The 17,743-nt window shown below is 47.4% G+C and overlaps 2 pseudogenes; both read right to left on the bottom strand.

Moving 5' to 3' along the window:
- Positions 1-7,889: 7,889 nt before the first annotated feature.
- LOC118518969 (large ribosomal subunit protein uL5 pseudogene) lies at positions 7,890-9,239 on the bottom strand (annotated as a pseudogene).
- An 8,333-nt stretch (positions 9,240-17,572) lies between these two features.
- Positions 17,573-17,743, bottom strand: LOC118518970 (small ribosomal subunit protein uS14 pseudogene; annotated as a pseudogene).

The raw sequence follows: 17,743 nt of genomic DNA, 5'->3' as shown, positions 1-17,743 counted from the left end.
CCAACAGAACTGCCACAACTCTGTCCCTGCTGCCAGGAAATGGGGACCCAGCTCGTCATCACTGAAAGTGCCGAGGAGCAGGTACACCTGTCCGGCGAGCCTACCTGACCCAGGACATGCACCTGGCCACTGGCCAACTGGGAACAAGACAGCCAGAGGGGATTTTCTGGATGAGAGGCTGCTGGCTCCACTTGGAAGGGTGGGGAGAAGGATGATATGAATCAGGCATCCTGCAAGGAGACACAGATGAGATCTGAACACATAACACATAAATAAGCCTCCTCGGTGTGCTGGCAAATATTTAACAACTAGCTCTCTGGAGGGAGAGGGGAAATAAGTCCAGACTTGAAGTGTTCGTGTTTCCCTGGTGTACATCCTGTCACTGTGGCTGATTTCAAGCCATTAACACGATGCCCCTCAACTCGGAGCTTAAAAGAGACACGCGGGGGCAAGCTCTCAGGAACTGGCTTGATTTGGTTCCAGCACTTTAAACGTAGGCGTGAGTAAGTTCATGGGCACGTGCTTAGCACATGTTAAACACATAAACACGCAGGATTACCAAGTGCGTGTGATGAGGGACCCGTCGTGTGCCTGAGTCTGCCAAGTCGGAACGTACAGCTCAGAGGATGCACATGTGAGAGGCGCTCAGGACCCGGCATTCCGGAAGGTGTAACCTGCGAGAGACTGGGGAGATGCTGAGCCTGGAAAGCAGAGGGGGGAGTGGGGGGGTTGTTCAGAGCCCCGTCCTGACTTCCCTACATCCACCAGGGCGTCCTACAGCTGCAGATTTCCAAGAGAAACTGCTTCACCTGCAGGGGGCTCTCAGACGTGGAACTCAAAGACAAGTCATGGGGAGGACGAGTCACCCCTCCTGCCCAGGTGAGTCTTGGGAGAAGGAAACACTCTATCAGGTGGGGGGTGGGGCTCTGAAACCCTGACCTGAGCTCTACCTGGGGATCCTCCCCCCAGTCCCTGGCCCTTAGGCGGAAGAGTCTGGGATTTTTCCTGAGTTGAGGAAGGTGGTGTTCACATACCCGTGTTTGGATAAGATGGCAGGTGCCCCCAAATTCCACCATCAGAGCTGCAAGAAGGAAGAGCTTGCAGTCCAGGTGCATGCTTTAAAATATAGTCTTTAATAGAATTTCTGGGGCATAGTAAGGCCAGTAGATCAGATTGGCATTGAAAAGATAGTTGTTATAGTCATAGATCCCAAGAGAGGCACACCCAACCTTTCACAGAGGGTTACATCGGGAAGCACCGGGGCCTCTCAGGAGGCAGTTGGCAGGGGACTGTGGGCAGGAGCCTTTATTGAGGTTTTCCCAGGGAGGAATGGGCAAGGCAGGGTACGCAGGCTCGGGACTGGCTGGTGTGAGTAATTTCAGCAGGCTCACATTGTCTGGTACCTGCCCTGGGGTGACTGGGGCAGGGGCATGGTAGCCCTGAGTGTGGGAGCCTGAGAAGGGAGGTGGTTGGGGGTGTGGGCTCTGGATTGGTGGGTGTGTATTTGAAACGCACGCCCCAGGGAGGAGGACTCCTCCCAGAGCTAGAGGGGCACCACAAGGTTGGCAGGAGCCCCCCTCAAGGTGACTCAGGCACATCATCGTGCATGCAGGGCAGATGTGAGCAAGCATCAAGTTAACAGAAGCTTGATTGACACGACGGGCCTGGGGTGTGGGCTCATGTCCCGGACGGGCTTTGAGGCTTTGTGAAGTATTGGGACGAAGGAGAACCGACAGCAGTGGGTGGGAAGACAGGGGAACTTAGGGGTTACTCCTAATGTGATTTTGGCAAAAAGCCCCCAGCCATCTGTTCCAGTGGCTAAAGGCTGGTCTCTGTCCTTGACCCCGTAGCCCCAACCCCACCTCTGTTGGTTCTGCAGAACCTCACCCATGTTTACACCAGAGTTCCTTCCCCCGGTCTGCGGGTGTGGAGATCTTGACAAAGCTCCAGGACTCTTCCCCCTCATATTCCTCATCCCTTGTGAGTTCAGTTCTGTCCTTCCTGTGATGGCATGAGGTTTCCCTTGGCTCGGAGGATGTAGTTCTGGGCACCCTGCTCTTTGGAGCTTAATAAAGTGACCAGGTATGGGATACAATCAGGGCTCGTGTGTTCCATTGGTCTACTCTCTTCCTTGCCAAGATCACAGTTTGGATGGCTTTATGTAACTGCCACGTCCCCTGGAGCTTTATCACATCCTTGCACACCTTCCATTCCCTCAACGTCCACCTGCCATTACGTGCACCCTTGATGGAGGGCCTTTTCTGGTTGCTGGAGCTCATTCCGAAGGACCAGGGAATGAATGCCGATGAGCAATGACCGTTATGAATTGGCGTATAGGTACCCCAGCTCCCTCCTCCCTCGGTGACATGGTAGACCCTGAGGGTGGGCCACCCAGATGCCCTTTCAAGGAAAGACATGCTGCCCCAGCTGCTTGGAGGTTTGTTGCAGACTGGCCTCTCAACCCCCTGGGGATAGACCTGCTGCAGAGAGCTGCCTCACTTGAAGTCATGCCCCTTCATGGCATGGCTCACACCGCTGCAGGGGGACAAAAGTCTGGCCATGTTGGCTCAAACGTGGGGCCCATTCTGGTTTCAGATCTCCTGTGGGTGGGGTCAGCCGAGGCTGTTGTCAGACCTGCTTGGCTCAACTTCTCCCTCTGTGCATTTCTGCTTCCTTTCTGTGGTATAATAAAAAAAAGAGATCTGGTCTTTGTCCCCAGTTCCGAATGTAAAAAAGTGTTCTGAGTTCTGTGAGCCATTATAACAAATGACCTAAACCTGAGAGGGGGTTATGGGAACCCCCAAATTTGGAGTCAGCCAGGCAGAAGTGGGGGTAGCCTGGGCACCCCACTTGCAGCTGGTAGAGGGTGTCGGAATTGGAGAACTGCCTGGTGTAAAAATATGACACACACTTCCCCTCCCTTCCACAGATGCTTCTCCCAAGGATGCTCCCTCATAAATAAAATGAGTCTGCACCCAATTCCAGCGTAGGGTGTGGCGGGGGGTGGTTCCTCACACATTCAAGCAGTCCTCTGACATCGGCTGGGTGTCCTACCTGGAGTTAGTGCCAGACCCCACAGGTTAAGGGTTTGGTCCTACAGGACTGCCTCCCCACTTCCAACACCGACCTCAAGTCCAGGATGTCCGCTGTGCTTCCGACCGACTGGCTATAGATCATAGATCGGAAGTTTACTAATAAACCGAGCCGGTTTATTATAAAAGGATACAGTTCAGCAACAGCCAGATGGAAGGGGTGCGTAGGGCAGGGTATGGGGAAGGGGCAGGGGGCTTCCATTCTCTCCAGGCACCCCTCCCCTCCAGGTGCTCACCAACCTGGAAGCTCTCAGAACGCTGTCCTTTTGGATTTTTATGGAGGCTTCATTACAGACTCAGTTAATCAATCAATTGTGGTTGATTAAATCATTGGCCATTGGCGAATGATTCAACCTGCAGTCCTTCTCCCCTCCTCAGATGCCAGGGGCTGGGAATGAAAGTTTCAACCCTCTTATCACATGCTTGGCTCCACTGGAAACCGGGACCACCCCCACCTTAGGTGACCTGAGGGCTTTCCAAAAGTCACCTCATTAACATAAGACACCTTTATCCTCTCATCACTTTGGAAATTCCAAGGGTTTTAGGAGCTCTGTGCCATATATATATTTCTTGTGATAAATAAACAAACTTCGTGTTATATTCCTGGGTCAGCTTCCCAGGAAAACCAACTTGCAACCGACGGGATCACTCGGAGGTGTGTTCTAGATCATCTCCCAGAGGCCCCTAATGGGCTTCAGCCCCCAGTTGCCCACATAAGCCCCCTCCTCATCAGTGCCCGCCCCGTACTGGCCTCCTCCTTTCCCTGTCCCACCTTCCCACGCTTTCAACAGGCGATTTCTCCCTGATAAACCACTTATAACCAAATCCTTGTCTCAGTCTCTGCTTCTGGGGAAACCAACATCTTCCAGGCATTCTTCTTCTCCATCAAAAGTGTTCTTTGTTATTCTTCTTAACATGATTCTTTTTTTTTACATTACCACGGCTTTGAATTTTTAATGTTTACATGGTTTTGAATGAGTAATGCACGCACACGGAACCAAAACATAACCATCCGTACAGTGAAAACGTTAGCTTCGTCTGTTCCCATCCTTGGAGCCCAAAGTGTTACCCTCCCTAGTTGTAACGTATTATAACTCAAATAATTCCCTTGGCAAGCTTCTTTTGATGTCTGTTTGGCGATCCTTCAATAAAATGTTTAAAAATTTATTTGTTTTGGTTTGTTTTGTTGTTGTTGTGTGGCACTATTTTATTTCAAGTTTTTATTTAAATTCTAGTTAGTTAACATATATGGTAAAATTGGTTTCAGGTGAGAATTTAGTGATTCATCACTTACATACAACACCCAGGACTCATCTCAAGTGCCCTCCTTAATGCCCATCACCCCTCCAGCAACCCTCAGTTTGTTCTCTATCAGGACGAGTCTCCTATGGGGGCACCTGAATGGCTTAGTCGGTTAAGCGTCTGACGCTTGGTCTCACTTCAGGTCTTGATCTCAGGGTCGTGAGTTCAGGCCCCTCACTGGACTCCACCTTGGGCATGGAGCTTACATTAAAAAAAAAAAAAAAAAAAAAAAAAAAAGAGCCTCTTATGGTTTGCTTCCCTCTCTCTCTTTTTTTCCCCCTTCCCCTGTGTTCATCTGTTTTCTTTCTTAAATTCCACATTTGAGTGAATAGGCAAAACACAGAGGATTTTTAAGGCAGTGAAACTACTCTGTATGATACTCTACTGCTGGATGCACGTCATGAGCCATCTGTCCACACCCAGGGAGTGTTCAGCACGGAGAGAACCCTGGGGTCAGCTGTGGACCCTGGGTGATCATGACGAGTCAGTGTGGGTTCATCAATTGTGACAAAGATTCCCCTTTGGCACAGAATGTTGGTAACAGGGGCAGCTGTGCACGTATGTGGTTTTCCTCACAGAGTGATTCCAATTAATAAGTGTAGAGGGAATGAAGGAAGTAGGAGATCTCCGTAGATGCCATGGTAATAATCACTGCAGGCAAGACCCACAGACGGATGCTTACATGAACACGTGTGACTTTAACGAGAGAAACAGCATATTTGCACAGCCTCAAACTTGTGTTGTCTCCCCCTGAAAAATAGTTATTCATTACCGCGGTGGTGTTAACGCATGTTCACACATTTTTAACAGCGCTCCCTGTGGGAAGAGGGAATTAATTCTCTCCCTGGCCCCCCACCCCCGCCCCCTGAGTGGGGCCGACTTTGTGACTCACCTCATAGGAATAGAGCAGTGTTTATTAACTTTCTTTTTTTAAATTGTCCCCTCCCCAGTAGCCTTTTAAATATTTTCCCTCCTTGTCCCCTCATACCAAATGTCAAAGGAGTACGATTTTGATGGGTAAGGCTGAACTAAGGCAGGCACAAGGCATTGTAACACCTAAGATTTTTTGGTTTTGTTTTTTGCCCCCTTGGGGCAATGTCGCCCTTGTTGATAAGGCAAGGAATAGAATATGGAAAGGGAAAGATGGTGACTCTAGAGCGGAGGAACTTGGCGGCCGCCACCTTGACCGAGGTTGCCCTTCACCACATTGCCAGCGATGATCATGCGCGTGCCATGTGCCCTCCTCTCTGAATTGATGTGGCGAGAAGAGCATTTCTCCTTCGCGGTATTCTTCTCTTCAAATCTATCACATCAACTGAATCATAAGGAAACAGCGGAGGGGCACCTGGGTGGCTCTTTCGGTTGAGCATCTGACTCTTAATCTCGGCTCAGGTTGTGATTTCAGGGTCCTGGGATCGAGCCCCGCTTCAGGCTCCTGGTTCAGCAGGGAGTCTGCTTGTCTTCCTCTCCCCCCTGCCCCTCCCCCTGCTCGCTCTCTCTGTCTCTGTCTCTCTCTCAAATGAAATAAATAAATCTTTAAAAGAAAACCGCAGAAAACCCCAAACAGTGCCCGATAGCGACAGCTACTATTCACAACTACCAAGAGCATGAAAGACAAGAAAAGACCAGGAATCTGCCAGAGTTTGGGGGACCTTAAGGAGACTTGGCAGCTGAATTGTATCTCCCACCTAATTCCTACGTTGGAGTCCTAACCCCCAGGACCTCAGAATATGACTGAATTTGGAGATACTCTTTATAGAGGTGCTTAAGTTAAAATGAGGTCATTGGGGTGGTCATTAGGGTGGACTGGTGTCCTTATAAGAAGAGGAAGGGAGGACACAGACGTGCACAGAGGGACGACCCTGTGAGGACGCGGGGAGGACACGGCGTCCACACGCCCAGGAGACACACCTCAGAAGGAACTAAATCTGCCGACAGCTTGATCTCAGACTGCCAGCCTCCTGAGGTGTGAGACAATACATTTCTGGTGTGCAAGCCGCCCCGTCTGTGGTCCTTTGTCACAGCAGTCCTAGGGAGATAACACAACGCCTAAATGCCACGTGGGATCCCGGATGCCATCCGGCGACAGAAAAAGGACATCAGTGGGAAAACGTGAAATATAAATGAAGCCAAATGTTTCATTAATAGTATTACACCAATATTCCTTTCCTCTTTTTGACAAGCGTGTGATGGTAATGTCAGATGCTAATATGAGAGGAAGCTGAGTAAAGGGTAGACAGAACTCCCTGTACTATCATTGTAATTCATCTGTAAATCTAAAATTATTTCAAAATAAAGAAATTGGAAAAAAAAAACCCCTAAAACCTAGGATTCCACTCCCAGGAGGTCCCCAGAGAGTCCTGTCCACAGAGACAGACAGAAGAGGGTGGGAGCCAGGGCTGGGGCAGGGGGTGGGGAATCCGTGCTTCACGGACACAGAGTCTCAGTCTGGGGAGATGAGAAATTTCTGGAGACCGATGGTGGGGGTGGTTGCACAACAGTGTGAGTGTGCTTAACGCCACTGAGCTGTGCACTTAGAAGTGGTTAAGATGGTAAATTTTATGTCATGTGTGTGTATTTTACCACAATAAAACAACTCTATCAAAAACCTATTTAGGATTTTTATTGAGGTGATACTGAATTTATAAGTTAATTTGGGAAGAACTAATGTTCAAGAGCTTTTCTTATCTTGGGAAGAGGATATGTTTCCTCTTCCTGTTCCTTTTTATTTTTTTTTAATTTTTATTTTTTTAAAGATTATTTATTTATTTGAGAGAGAGAGCATGAACAGGGGGAGGGGCAGGCAGAGGGAGAAGCAGACTCCCCACTGAGCAGGGAGCCCAACACAGGGCTTCATCCTGGGACCCTGGGATCATGACCTGAGCCGAAGGCAGACACTTAACCGACTGAGCCACCCAGGCGCCCCCTTCATAGATCAATCTTGCTTCACCCTTTAATGAGTCCAGGAGTTAAATCTCAGGACTTTCTAGATAAATAATCATGGTTGCAAAATACCGTCAACCTTGACTCTTCCTTTCCAATATTTATTTTTATTTTCTTATTGCATTGGCAAAATAGCAAGAGGGGCATCTTTATTTTGCTCTTGACTTTATAAAAAATGGATCTCGGAATCCACTCTTAAGGAAGACAGTTCTTTGGTTTCCGGAAATTGCTGCTTATCAAATTAAGGAAGTTTTATCCTGTTCTTTGTTTACCAAGCATTTGTTTTCTTGTGTTTGTCTTTGTTTTCTTCTTCTTCTTCTTTTTTTTTTTTAATGAGTTTTGAATTGATATATCTTGCAGTGTGGAGGAGGCAAAAAATACATTGTAGAAGGAGACAGAACACATGGTACCATTCATATAAAGCTTCCAGATGAGTAAAACCACCAAACACATTGTCTAAATATGTCCGTAAAGTTGTTTTAACATCGTAAACACCAAGTTTGAGAGGGCAATTGCCTTGGGGAAGAAAAGAGAGAAATAAGATCTGAGAAACTACACAGGATTGTCAGTTACAATTTTTTTTTTTTTTTTCCCACTGAAACTTTGTATTGGCTTTTTGGACAGACATAGGAATTTATTTGCTGAGGAAGATGATCCATCGTACTTCTTCTGCTGGAACCAGCGCCCGGCCTCCTCTTTGCTGATTCTGTGTCTGGCCCCCATGCAGCCCGTCCTGTGCTTCTTGTGTGATCTTGTCTGATGCTGAAGGCTGGCCTGGTTGGCACTGCACAGTAGTCCAGGTTGCACACACACCCATGCTTGCATCATATCTGATCCCCAGATCAATGTGCTCCTGGATCCCGAAACCAAAGTCTCCAGTATTGGAGAAGCTATTTTTCCTTAACTCATACTCCCACACCTTTAGACCTCTGTCAGGGATTCCTTCCGCCTTGGCCCCATGGACTGTGCAGTGGGTGGCCATCATTTCATCTCTCCTGCTGCCAAAGGCCCTGACAGTGCATCTAGCTCTGGGGAACACGGGGGGGCTGGCCTGTGCACTGCTCCAGCACCTTTGGCTGTCCGGAGTCAGTCTGTCTCCGCTCTCCCCCACACAGATGTTGAGGCAGGGCTTAGAGACGTGAAGTTCCCCCATGGGGTTCTCCTTTTCACCTTGATCCCCCGTGGTGAAGAACAGGAAGAGAAAGTACAATTTATTTCCTTTTAAGAGGATCTGAAATATGTAAAGAAGTCAAAACTTGGTAAAGCAGAGAGGAAATCATGTGGTTTCCATGTTTTTATTTTTCTGCATACCTTTGTGTGTGCTTAATATTTTTTCCACAATAAAAAAGCAAAGCCCAAACTAACAGCAACAACCAGTGTATAACATACCCTTCGCACTGAGCTAGGTTCCCCGGTAGGTAGCAAGCCTCCCGTCTCTGGAGAGAATCGAAACCACAGAGTGGACTTCGCCTTGGAGCTGAATCCTATGACTTCTGCTTTCCTCCCACACTAGTCCAGACCCCTTGTCCCTGCTATTTAAGTCCTGGTGGGACCTGGCCCCGGCTGACACTCCAGCCCCAGACTACCGCCCCTGAGTCAGTCTCAGCCTCTCCAAGAGTCCCACTCCCAAACTTTGTATATGCTACGATCACATTGGGAACACTCTCTCATACACCCATCTCCTCCAGAATAATTCTGACTCCCTCAGGCATCACCTCCTCCAGGAAGCCCTCCCAGGTCCTCTAGGCTGAGTCAGATGTCTCCAGTGGTGTTCATATGACCTGTGCTTCCTAGATTCCTTACATGGTTTTCAAATCCCTGGTCACATGTTCTGGCCCCCCAGAAGCGCGTCTCTCCTTCTCTGTTCTGGGCTAGGACTACTGGTGAAACGTCTGTGGCCATCCTCACGCCGGGAACCTCTGCTCCCTTTTAATTCCCCTTGCAGTGAATTCTGGGCATGGGACAGGGCCGGACAGCCTCTCCTGGGTTCCCCAAGGCAGCTTCAGCTACAGGCATATCCCAAAGAGACCCACCTTCCTGCCTCTTTGCTTTGCCTTGGCTGTGCCCTCTGCCTGGCAGACCCTTCCTTTTTCTGTCAACAACGGACAAGTCCTCATGCCCACTTCCAATGCTACCACTTCCAGAAAACCACCTCTGCTCCTCCAAACGCACTCCCTGCTTCCCCCTCTGTAACAGCTGATGAATCAATGCCACCTACGTCCTTTCCCAAGAACATGTTCTGGTGAGGTTGTGCAATCCTTGCGGCTTTTTTTGTTTTTTTCCTGTTTCCTCCCACTGAGCCCACGCGCCTCCTGAGTACCGCTGTCCCGGAGAGCCCCAGAAGGAGGGCGTGCCCTCCCACAAAGTTCTGGCCCGCAGTAAGATCCTGCTGCTAAGTCAGCTCTATTGTCTGTTGACGTGGGCTCCATTTCTGATGATGAAGGCAAGATGGGTCTTGTGTCTCGGGACAAGGGGACTTCTAGGAAGAGGAGCGGGACCCTCCCATTATTTGGGAAATAACATTCCTCAGCCCTGAACTGTCCTCTGAGCCCTGCTGACTTTTAGCGTCTGACTTCTCTGCCTCTCTGTACCACAGGGATCTACTCTGATGTGTGTGATACACGTTTTTTAAATATATGTACTTGGTGTGGTTGTGTGTATTCACATAAATGTCATGGCACTACGGGTCTCAAGTGCTGCTTCTAGAGACCCTAGGTTCCTGAGATCTAGACACTAGAGCTTTTTTTTTAAAGATTTTATTTATTTATTTGAGGCCGGGGGAGAGCGCAGAGGGAGAGGGAGAGGAAGAAGCAGACTCCCCGCTGAGCAGGGAGCCCAACGCAGGGCTCGATCCCAGGACCCCGAGGTCATGACCTGAGCTGAAGGCAGATGCTTCACCGACTGAGCCACCCAGGCGCCCCTAGATACTAGATCTTATCACTAGTTCGTTTCAGAGTTGTGTAGCCACCGAGTTTTACTTAGTGATGAGCCATGAAAACCACAGTAAGGAAAATGGAAAGACTAGCCATCACCTTGGAGACACCCGCATCTGTTCTCTGTAACACATAGAGAACGTCTGTAAATTAATAAGAAAAAAACCACTTCTTAGAAAAAGATGAAGGATACAACCAATTTACAGGAAAGCAAACTGGAAGAGTGAATCAGCATACAATAGATACTCAGAATTTCAGGAGAAACACAATCTGAAGCCACAGCGAAATTCAATGAGAAGCAGTAAAAGTAGTTTAGAGACTTTTTTTAATAAAGGGGGGAAAAAGAGAGGAGAACAGGAGACTGAACATAAAGGAATTAAGGATTTCACCTCTTGATAAATTAGTTTTTGAAAACAAACATTGGGGGCCCCTGGGTGGTGCAGTTGGTTTAAGTGTCCGACTCTTGATTTTGGCTCAGGTCATGATCTCAGGGTCGTGAGATCGAGCCCTGCATTGGGCTTTGCGCTCAGCAGGGAGTCTGCTTAAGACTGGCTCTCCCTCTGCCCCTCCCCCTGCTCGCTCTCTCTCAAATAAATAAATCTTTTTTTTTTTTTAAAGATTTTATTTATTTATTTGACAGAGAGAGACACAGCAAGAGAAGGAACACAAGCAGGGGGAGTGGGAGAGGGAGAAACAGGCTTCCCGCGGAGCAGGGAGTCCGATGCGGGGCTCGATCCCAGGACCCTGAGATCATGACCTGAGCCGAAGGCAGACGCTTAACGACTGAGCCACCCAGGCGCCCCACAAATAAATAAATCTTTAATTTATTTGAGAGAGAGTGAGAGCGGGAGAGAGAGAGAGCATGAGTAGGATGAGGGACAGAGGGAGAAGCAGATTCCCTGCTGAGCAGGGAGCCCAATGCGGACTCGATTCCAGGATTCCGGGATTCTGGGATCATGACCTGAGCCAAAGGCAGACGCTTAACCGACTGAGATAAAAAAAATAAAATAAAAACAAAAAATAAGACAGGGGCGTCTGGCTGACTCAGTCAGTGGAGCATGTGACCCTTGATCTTGGGGTTGTAGGTTTGAGCCCCACATGGGGTGTAGAGATTACTTTAAAATAAAATCTTTTAAAAATACATAATATTTTAAAAAATAAGACAGAAGCGGAGAGGAGTGGGGACTTTTTTTTTCTTAAATGAAGGGTGAAATAATTGAAGTGAAAAAAATAGCAACAGTGAATTTAGCTGTTTTAAGCAAATTTTAAGTGCTTTTAAACATATTAACGCACATAAGCTTGTAACAGTCCAATGAGGTAGGAACTAATATTACAGACTGGGAACTGGGACGGAGGGAGGCTCCCCCTATGATTAGACAGCTCGGGAATGGGATAGCTGGTATGTCAACACAGGCAGTTCGACTCCCAACTGGAGAACAATATCAGGTCTTTAAACCAAAAATAGCAGAAAGAGTAAATAAAACCCGTATTTGTGAAAAAGACTAGCAAACAGGATATACCTGAGATAAGCCTGGAAGGAGAAAGAAGATACAGCAAAAATAGAACAGCAATGAGAATAACTGTAAGGAAAGCAGAATGTGCACCTGTATGGCCGTAAAATTAAAGATCTGAGAGAAACAACTTCTTTACAAAGCGTGACCCAAATAAAAACAGAATTTTGTAAAATGCAGCTCAATTTATTGATCCTTCTTTTGTTGTCTTTTTTTCTTTTTTAAAGCAGGCTCCATGCCCAATGTGGGGTTTGAACTCACCACCCTGAGATCAAGAGTGGCAAGCTCCACCAGCTGAGCCAGCCAGGTGCCCCTGTTGTTTGTCTTCTTGGTATTTTGCTAAGAAACTCTTCCCACCTGGTTTTTTTCCCCAAAGTTTTGCTTTTCAAATATTTAGGTTTAGACCCACCTGGGCAGGGATTGGCTGCCTTATTCCAGGTCCTGGTCCTATGGCCAGGGCCTTCCACAGAGCTCAGCACACAGTAGGTACTCAAATCTCTGTTGTATGAATTAATGATGTGCCGCTGTGTGGGAGACCTAAGAGCATGAGAACCAGGGATGGGGGGGGATGGTATGAAGCCACATGCCCACGGAGGGAATAGAATCTTCTTCCTGCAAAGAAACACAGCATTGGCCTGTGCGCATCTGGACCCAGAAGGCTGTCTCTATCATTTGTTCACCAGACAGTGGGCACCAGTCTTCAGTAGCGCCACCGTATGTTTGGGGGGAGGAACTGCAGGAGGGGACAGATTAAAACCCAGTTTCCATTTGGGGGGGGGAAGACTTTCAGTTCCCTCTCCCCCGACATTTGGTTTTTAGGACTCCCAAAGATTCTTGGGCAATTCAAGAGAAAAGAGAGATAATCCAAAATGCCTGCTCATAAATAAAGGGAGAAAGCCACTAATTAGGGGCACCTGGGTGGCTCAATCAGTTAAGCATCCGACTCTTGATCTCAACTCAGGTCTTGATCTCAAGAGTGTGGGTTCAAGGGGTGCCTGGGTGGCTCAGTTGGTTAAGCATCTGCCTTTGGCTCAGGTCATGATCCCAAGGTCCTGGGATCACACCCCACGTCGGGCTCTCGGCTGGGCAGGGAGCCTGCTTCTCCTGCTCCCCCTGCTGTGTGCTCTCTCTCTCTGTCAAATAAATAAATAAAATCTTAAAAAAAAAAAAAGAGTGTGAGTTCAAACCCCACAATGGGCTCCATTCTGGGTGTGGTGCCTACTTTAAAAAAAAAAAAAAAAGCCACTTCTTAGAAAAAGAAACGAATTTATGGAACAATTCATTCTAGTAATGTGGTAACTGGAATTCTCGGGTTAATGTCTGACTTCTGTGAGAGCTAAGATTTTGCCTTCATGTTCTTCACTATATTCATAGCTCCCAGGACCATGTCTGGCACCTAGGAGTCATTAAATGAATGTTTGTGAAATCAGTGAGAGTAACTCTGTGAGTTTATCCTTGCTCACCGCACATTAGCCACATTCCCCTTACAAGCCAGCAGGTTCCCATCTCTGGCTGGCATGTGCTTCTTCCAGTATGTTCAGGGCTATTCCCTTGCTTCGTTTGGATCTCTGCTTAAATGTTTCCCTTCCCTTCCTTCCTTTCTGGCTTTACTGAAATATGGTTCACATACCATACAACTCATCCTTACCATTCAATGGTTTTTATTATAGTCACATGATGTGCATCCATCACCACAACCAATGTAAGAACATTTCATAATCCCAAAGAGAAGCCCCGTACCCCTAGCCATCACCAGTTTCTCCCATCACTCCCAGCTCCTGGCAACTGCTAATCAATCTAGTTTCTGCCTCAATAGATTTACCTATTCGGGACATTTCTTATAAATGGAGTCATACAATCTGTGGCCTTTTGTGTCTGGCTTCTTTCATTTAGCATCGTGTTTTCAAGGTTTGTCCACATTCCAGCACCTATCAATGCTTCTTTCCTTTCCTTTTCTTTTTTTTTAAGATTTTATTTATTTGAGAGAGAGCACAAGGAGGAACAGAGGGTGAGGGACAAGCAGACTCTACACTGAGCACAGAGCCTGATCTCCCCTGAGATTCTTTTTTTTTTTTTTTTTTAAGATTTTATTTATTTATTTGAGAGAGAACACACACAAGCAGGAGAGGCAGAGGGAGAAGCCAGGCTCCCTCCGAACAGGGAGTCTGATGCGGGACTCGATCCCAGGACCCTGGGATCATGACCTGAGCCGAAGGCAGATGCTCAACCAACTGAGCCATCCAGGTGCCCTTCCCCTGAGATTCTGACCTGAGCCAAAATCAAGAGTCAGACGCTTAATCGACTGAGCCACACAGGCATCCCACACATTATTTTCATGGCCAAATAATATTCCATTGAATGGATATGCCACATTTTATTTACCCATTCACCAGTTGGTGGACATTTGGCTCAGTTCCACTTTTGGGCTATTTGCTGTGAACATTCATGCTCAAGTTTTTGTGTGGATACTTTTTTTGTTTGTTCTGTTTTTTATTTATTTATTTGGCAGAGAGAGAGCAGAAGAGCACAAGCAGTGGGAGCATCAAAGGGAGAGAGAGAAGCAGGCCCCCCGTCAAGCAGGGAGCCCGAAGCGGGGCCCAATCCCAGGACCTTGGAACCATGACCTGAGCTGAAAGCAGACACTTAACCAACTGAGCCACCCAGGCACCCCTGTGGATACGTTTTCAATTCTCTTAGGTAGATACCTAGGAGTGGAACCGCTGGGTCACGTGGTCATTCTAAGGTGAACTGTTTGAGAAACTTTCAAACTGTTTTCCAAAGAAATGTTGCTTTTTCAGAAAGTCCTTTCCTGACCATCCTACCTAAAACAGCTGCCCCCAATCACATCTCCTTCCTCTGATTTATCCCTAGGGGGGACAGCACAGTACAATGTATAGATTTATCACTCTATGACATGATAACACCTGGTGCATATTTGTTCATTTGTTAATTGTCTTCCCTTCCACACGATTGTGATCTCCACAAAACCAAATACTTTTGCCGATTTTGTACCTTGTTGAATCTCCAGTGCCTAGAAAAGTGCCTGACACTGAGTAGCTCATGACAAACATGAGGTGTCCCAGAAGCCACAGGAAGGAGGATGTGGCCACTTATGCAAACATACGCCAGAGAAATCCACAAAAAATCCACAATCCGGGTTCCGTGAGGAAGCTGTTGGAGCAGGGAAGCCAGAGCCCTGCGGAAGCTGTAGGGTCAGCGGCCAGATGGTTGTGTTGAGGCCTGAGTGGAGGCTGAGGTTCTGGAGAGTCACACTTCCAAGAATGCTGATGCTGAAAGTAAAAAAGAGCTGCCTGGCCTCGGTCTGGAAGCGTTCTCTGACGCACCCACTGCCCTCCCAGGGCGCCTGGGGAGAGCGGACCCCCTCACAGTTCGTCCCAGATTCCATCATAACTGCTGCGTCCGCTTGGGGCCCAAGGGTGTGCCTGTCCAGGTTGATGGTTGTTTCAGTTATCTGATGCACTATAACAAGCTATCCCACAAATTGGTGGCTTAAAACACAGCAATCTAATTGTTCCCAATTCCGTGGGTTGACTGATGTGGTTCCTTTCCTGGCCTTGCTCTGAATCATCTGGGTGGTTGGATTTGCATGGGAAACAGCTGGAAGGGCCAAGAGGAACCTTTGTTGCTGGAGGCCGGCTGGACCGCTTTCCCAGCATCACAAAACTAAGTCAGATTCTCTAATATGGCAGCAGGCACCATCCCAGGAGCATGAAGGCAGAAGCTGCAAGGCATTCTGGGGCCAAGGCTGGGAAGTCACGTGGAGCTGCTGCTATACACTGATTGGTTAAAGCAAGTCACGGGATCAGTGCACATTCCAGTGGGATGGAGAAGAGACTCCACCTCTGGTTGGGAGGAAGAACGGTCACATCCAGAGACACAGGTGCAGCCAAGAGGAAGGAATTTGCGGCCAGGATTTTTCAGTCTCACAATAACTGAGAGAAGAGTAACTGTAGCGAGAGCTACGTGACCTTGGATTAGAGCACCAACACTTCTTGGCTGGGGGGCTTCCACGAGCCACCTTCCTCTCTGAGCTTTGGGTTCCTGCCCATCTTGTAGAAGCAATCTAGCGTTATCATCATGTTGATAGTCGCCTTTTTAGGTTACCCCCCAGGAAAACGAGGTACAAATCAACAATTCTTAAATATTTTCTGGCAGACTCTCTCCTTGAACATGGATAACTTCATTTACTAGGGGTCCCAGTTGACCTTGGATGGCAACGAGGAGCGAGGATGATAATGTCAGCGACAAGAACGGCTACCTCGTAGGGATCCCTGTCAGGCTGTGCGTGTTACTCTGCTGACCTCTTGATACAGACTAGGAGTCTCTGGGCCACCCCAGAAGCAGAGCTTAAGACTTTGAAATTTTGTAGCTTGCGTGGGGGTGATTCTAGAGGCCCCAAGAGGAAACTAAGGAAATGGGACAGGGAGGAGAAGAGTCAATTCAGGGTGTGCTCATGAGCAGGTACTCCTGTGGGCAACTAGAGTTCAATCCCCCTGGGCACCTCTGGAAGACAGTTTAGAACACGCGACTCAGAGTCATCCTAACCCAGAACATTAACTCTCTTGCACGTCCAGCCTGCCCTCCACTTTGATGAAAGCAAAAAACCCCTCGGGCAAAGAGTTCCAGGAGTTTACAATAAGAGAGGTGAATGCCAAAGGAATGTGGACAGGGCACTGACAACCCTTTACTACTTCCATTTTGTAGAGGAGGAACTCAAGGCTTATAGTGACACCGCCAAGAATCAACCCCAGGCTCTTTTTTCTCCACAGCCCTGCTCTTTACCACTCTGCTATACCTTTTTAGACTTCAACTTGCCTCTAGTTTAACAACATTTCAAATTAATATGCCCCCCCCAAATGAACTTCAATTATAAGATCTCGCACCTTCTACAAAATTAACTCAAACTGTATCAAAGATCTAATGTAAAACCCAACACTATAAAATTTCTGGGAAGAACATAGGAGAAATTTTTGGATTGGGCAAAGATTTCCTAGATAGAACACCAAAAGCAAAATCCATGAAAGAAAAATGGATAAATTGAAAAATGTAAAACTTTGCTCTTTGAAAGATGCTGTTAATGGGACACTTGGGTGGCTCAGTTGGTTAAGCGTCTGCCTTCAGCTCAGGTCAGGATCCCAGGGTCCTGGGATCGAGTCCCGCATCAGGCTCCTTACTCAACGGGGACCCTGCTTCTCCCTCTGCCTCCTGCTTTCCCTGCTTGTGAGCTCTCTCTCTCTCTCTGACAAATAAGTAAATAAAATCTTAAAAAAAAAAAAAAAAGAAATTAGTCCTCAAAAAAAAAGAAAAGAAAAGAAAGAGGGCACCTGGGTGGCTCAGTTGGTTCAGCGACTGCCTTCGGCTCAGGTCATGATCCTGGAGTCCCTGGATTGAGCCCCGCATCAGGCTCCCTGCTTAGCAGGGAGTCTGCTTCTCCCTCTGACCCTAACCCCTCTCATGTGCTCTCTCTCATTCTCTCTCAAATAAATAAATAAAATTTAAAAAAAAAGAAAAAAGAAAAAATGAAAGACGCTGTTAAGAGAATGAAAAGAAAAAAAAAACACAGACTAGGAGAAAAGATTGGAAAGTCACATATCTGATAAAAGATTTGTTACCAGGATATATAAATAACTCTTAAAACAATAAGAAAAGAAGCAACCCATTTTTTAAAAACACTCACAATTGAAGTGTTTTTATTTTATGTACAATGAGTTAGCATTGTAGATATCTCAGATATTGGCAGTTAAGGTAGGTCTCTTGGAAGGAAGTTCACTCAATCCAACATAGTGAAGCCTGGATCCTTCGCATACTGACGGAGACACTGACAGCACATAATGAGGCCATATTTCCAGATCAGATGGTGCCGATTTGAACAGACACAGTGAGAATGACAACCCTGGCCAAACTTCCTTGGATGGCTCCAGTAGAGCTACTGGGGACCCAT

Source organism: Halichoerus grypus, chromosome 1, assembly GCF_964656455.1.
Source record: "Halichoerus grypus chromosome 1, mHalGry1.hap1.1, whole genome shotgun sequence".
Classification (NCBI taxonomy): Eukaryota; Metazoa; Chordata; class Mammalia; order Carnivora; family Phocidae; genus Halichoerus; species Halichoerus grypus.
This window is presented reverse-complemented; position numbering and strand designations above follow the sequence as displayed.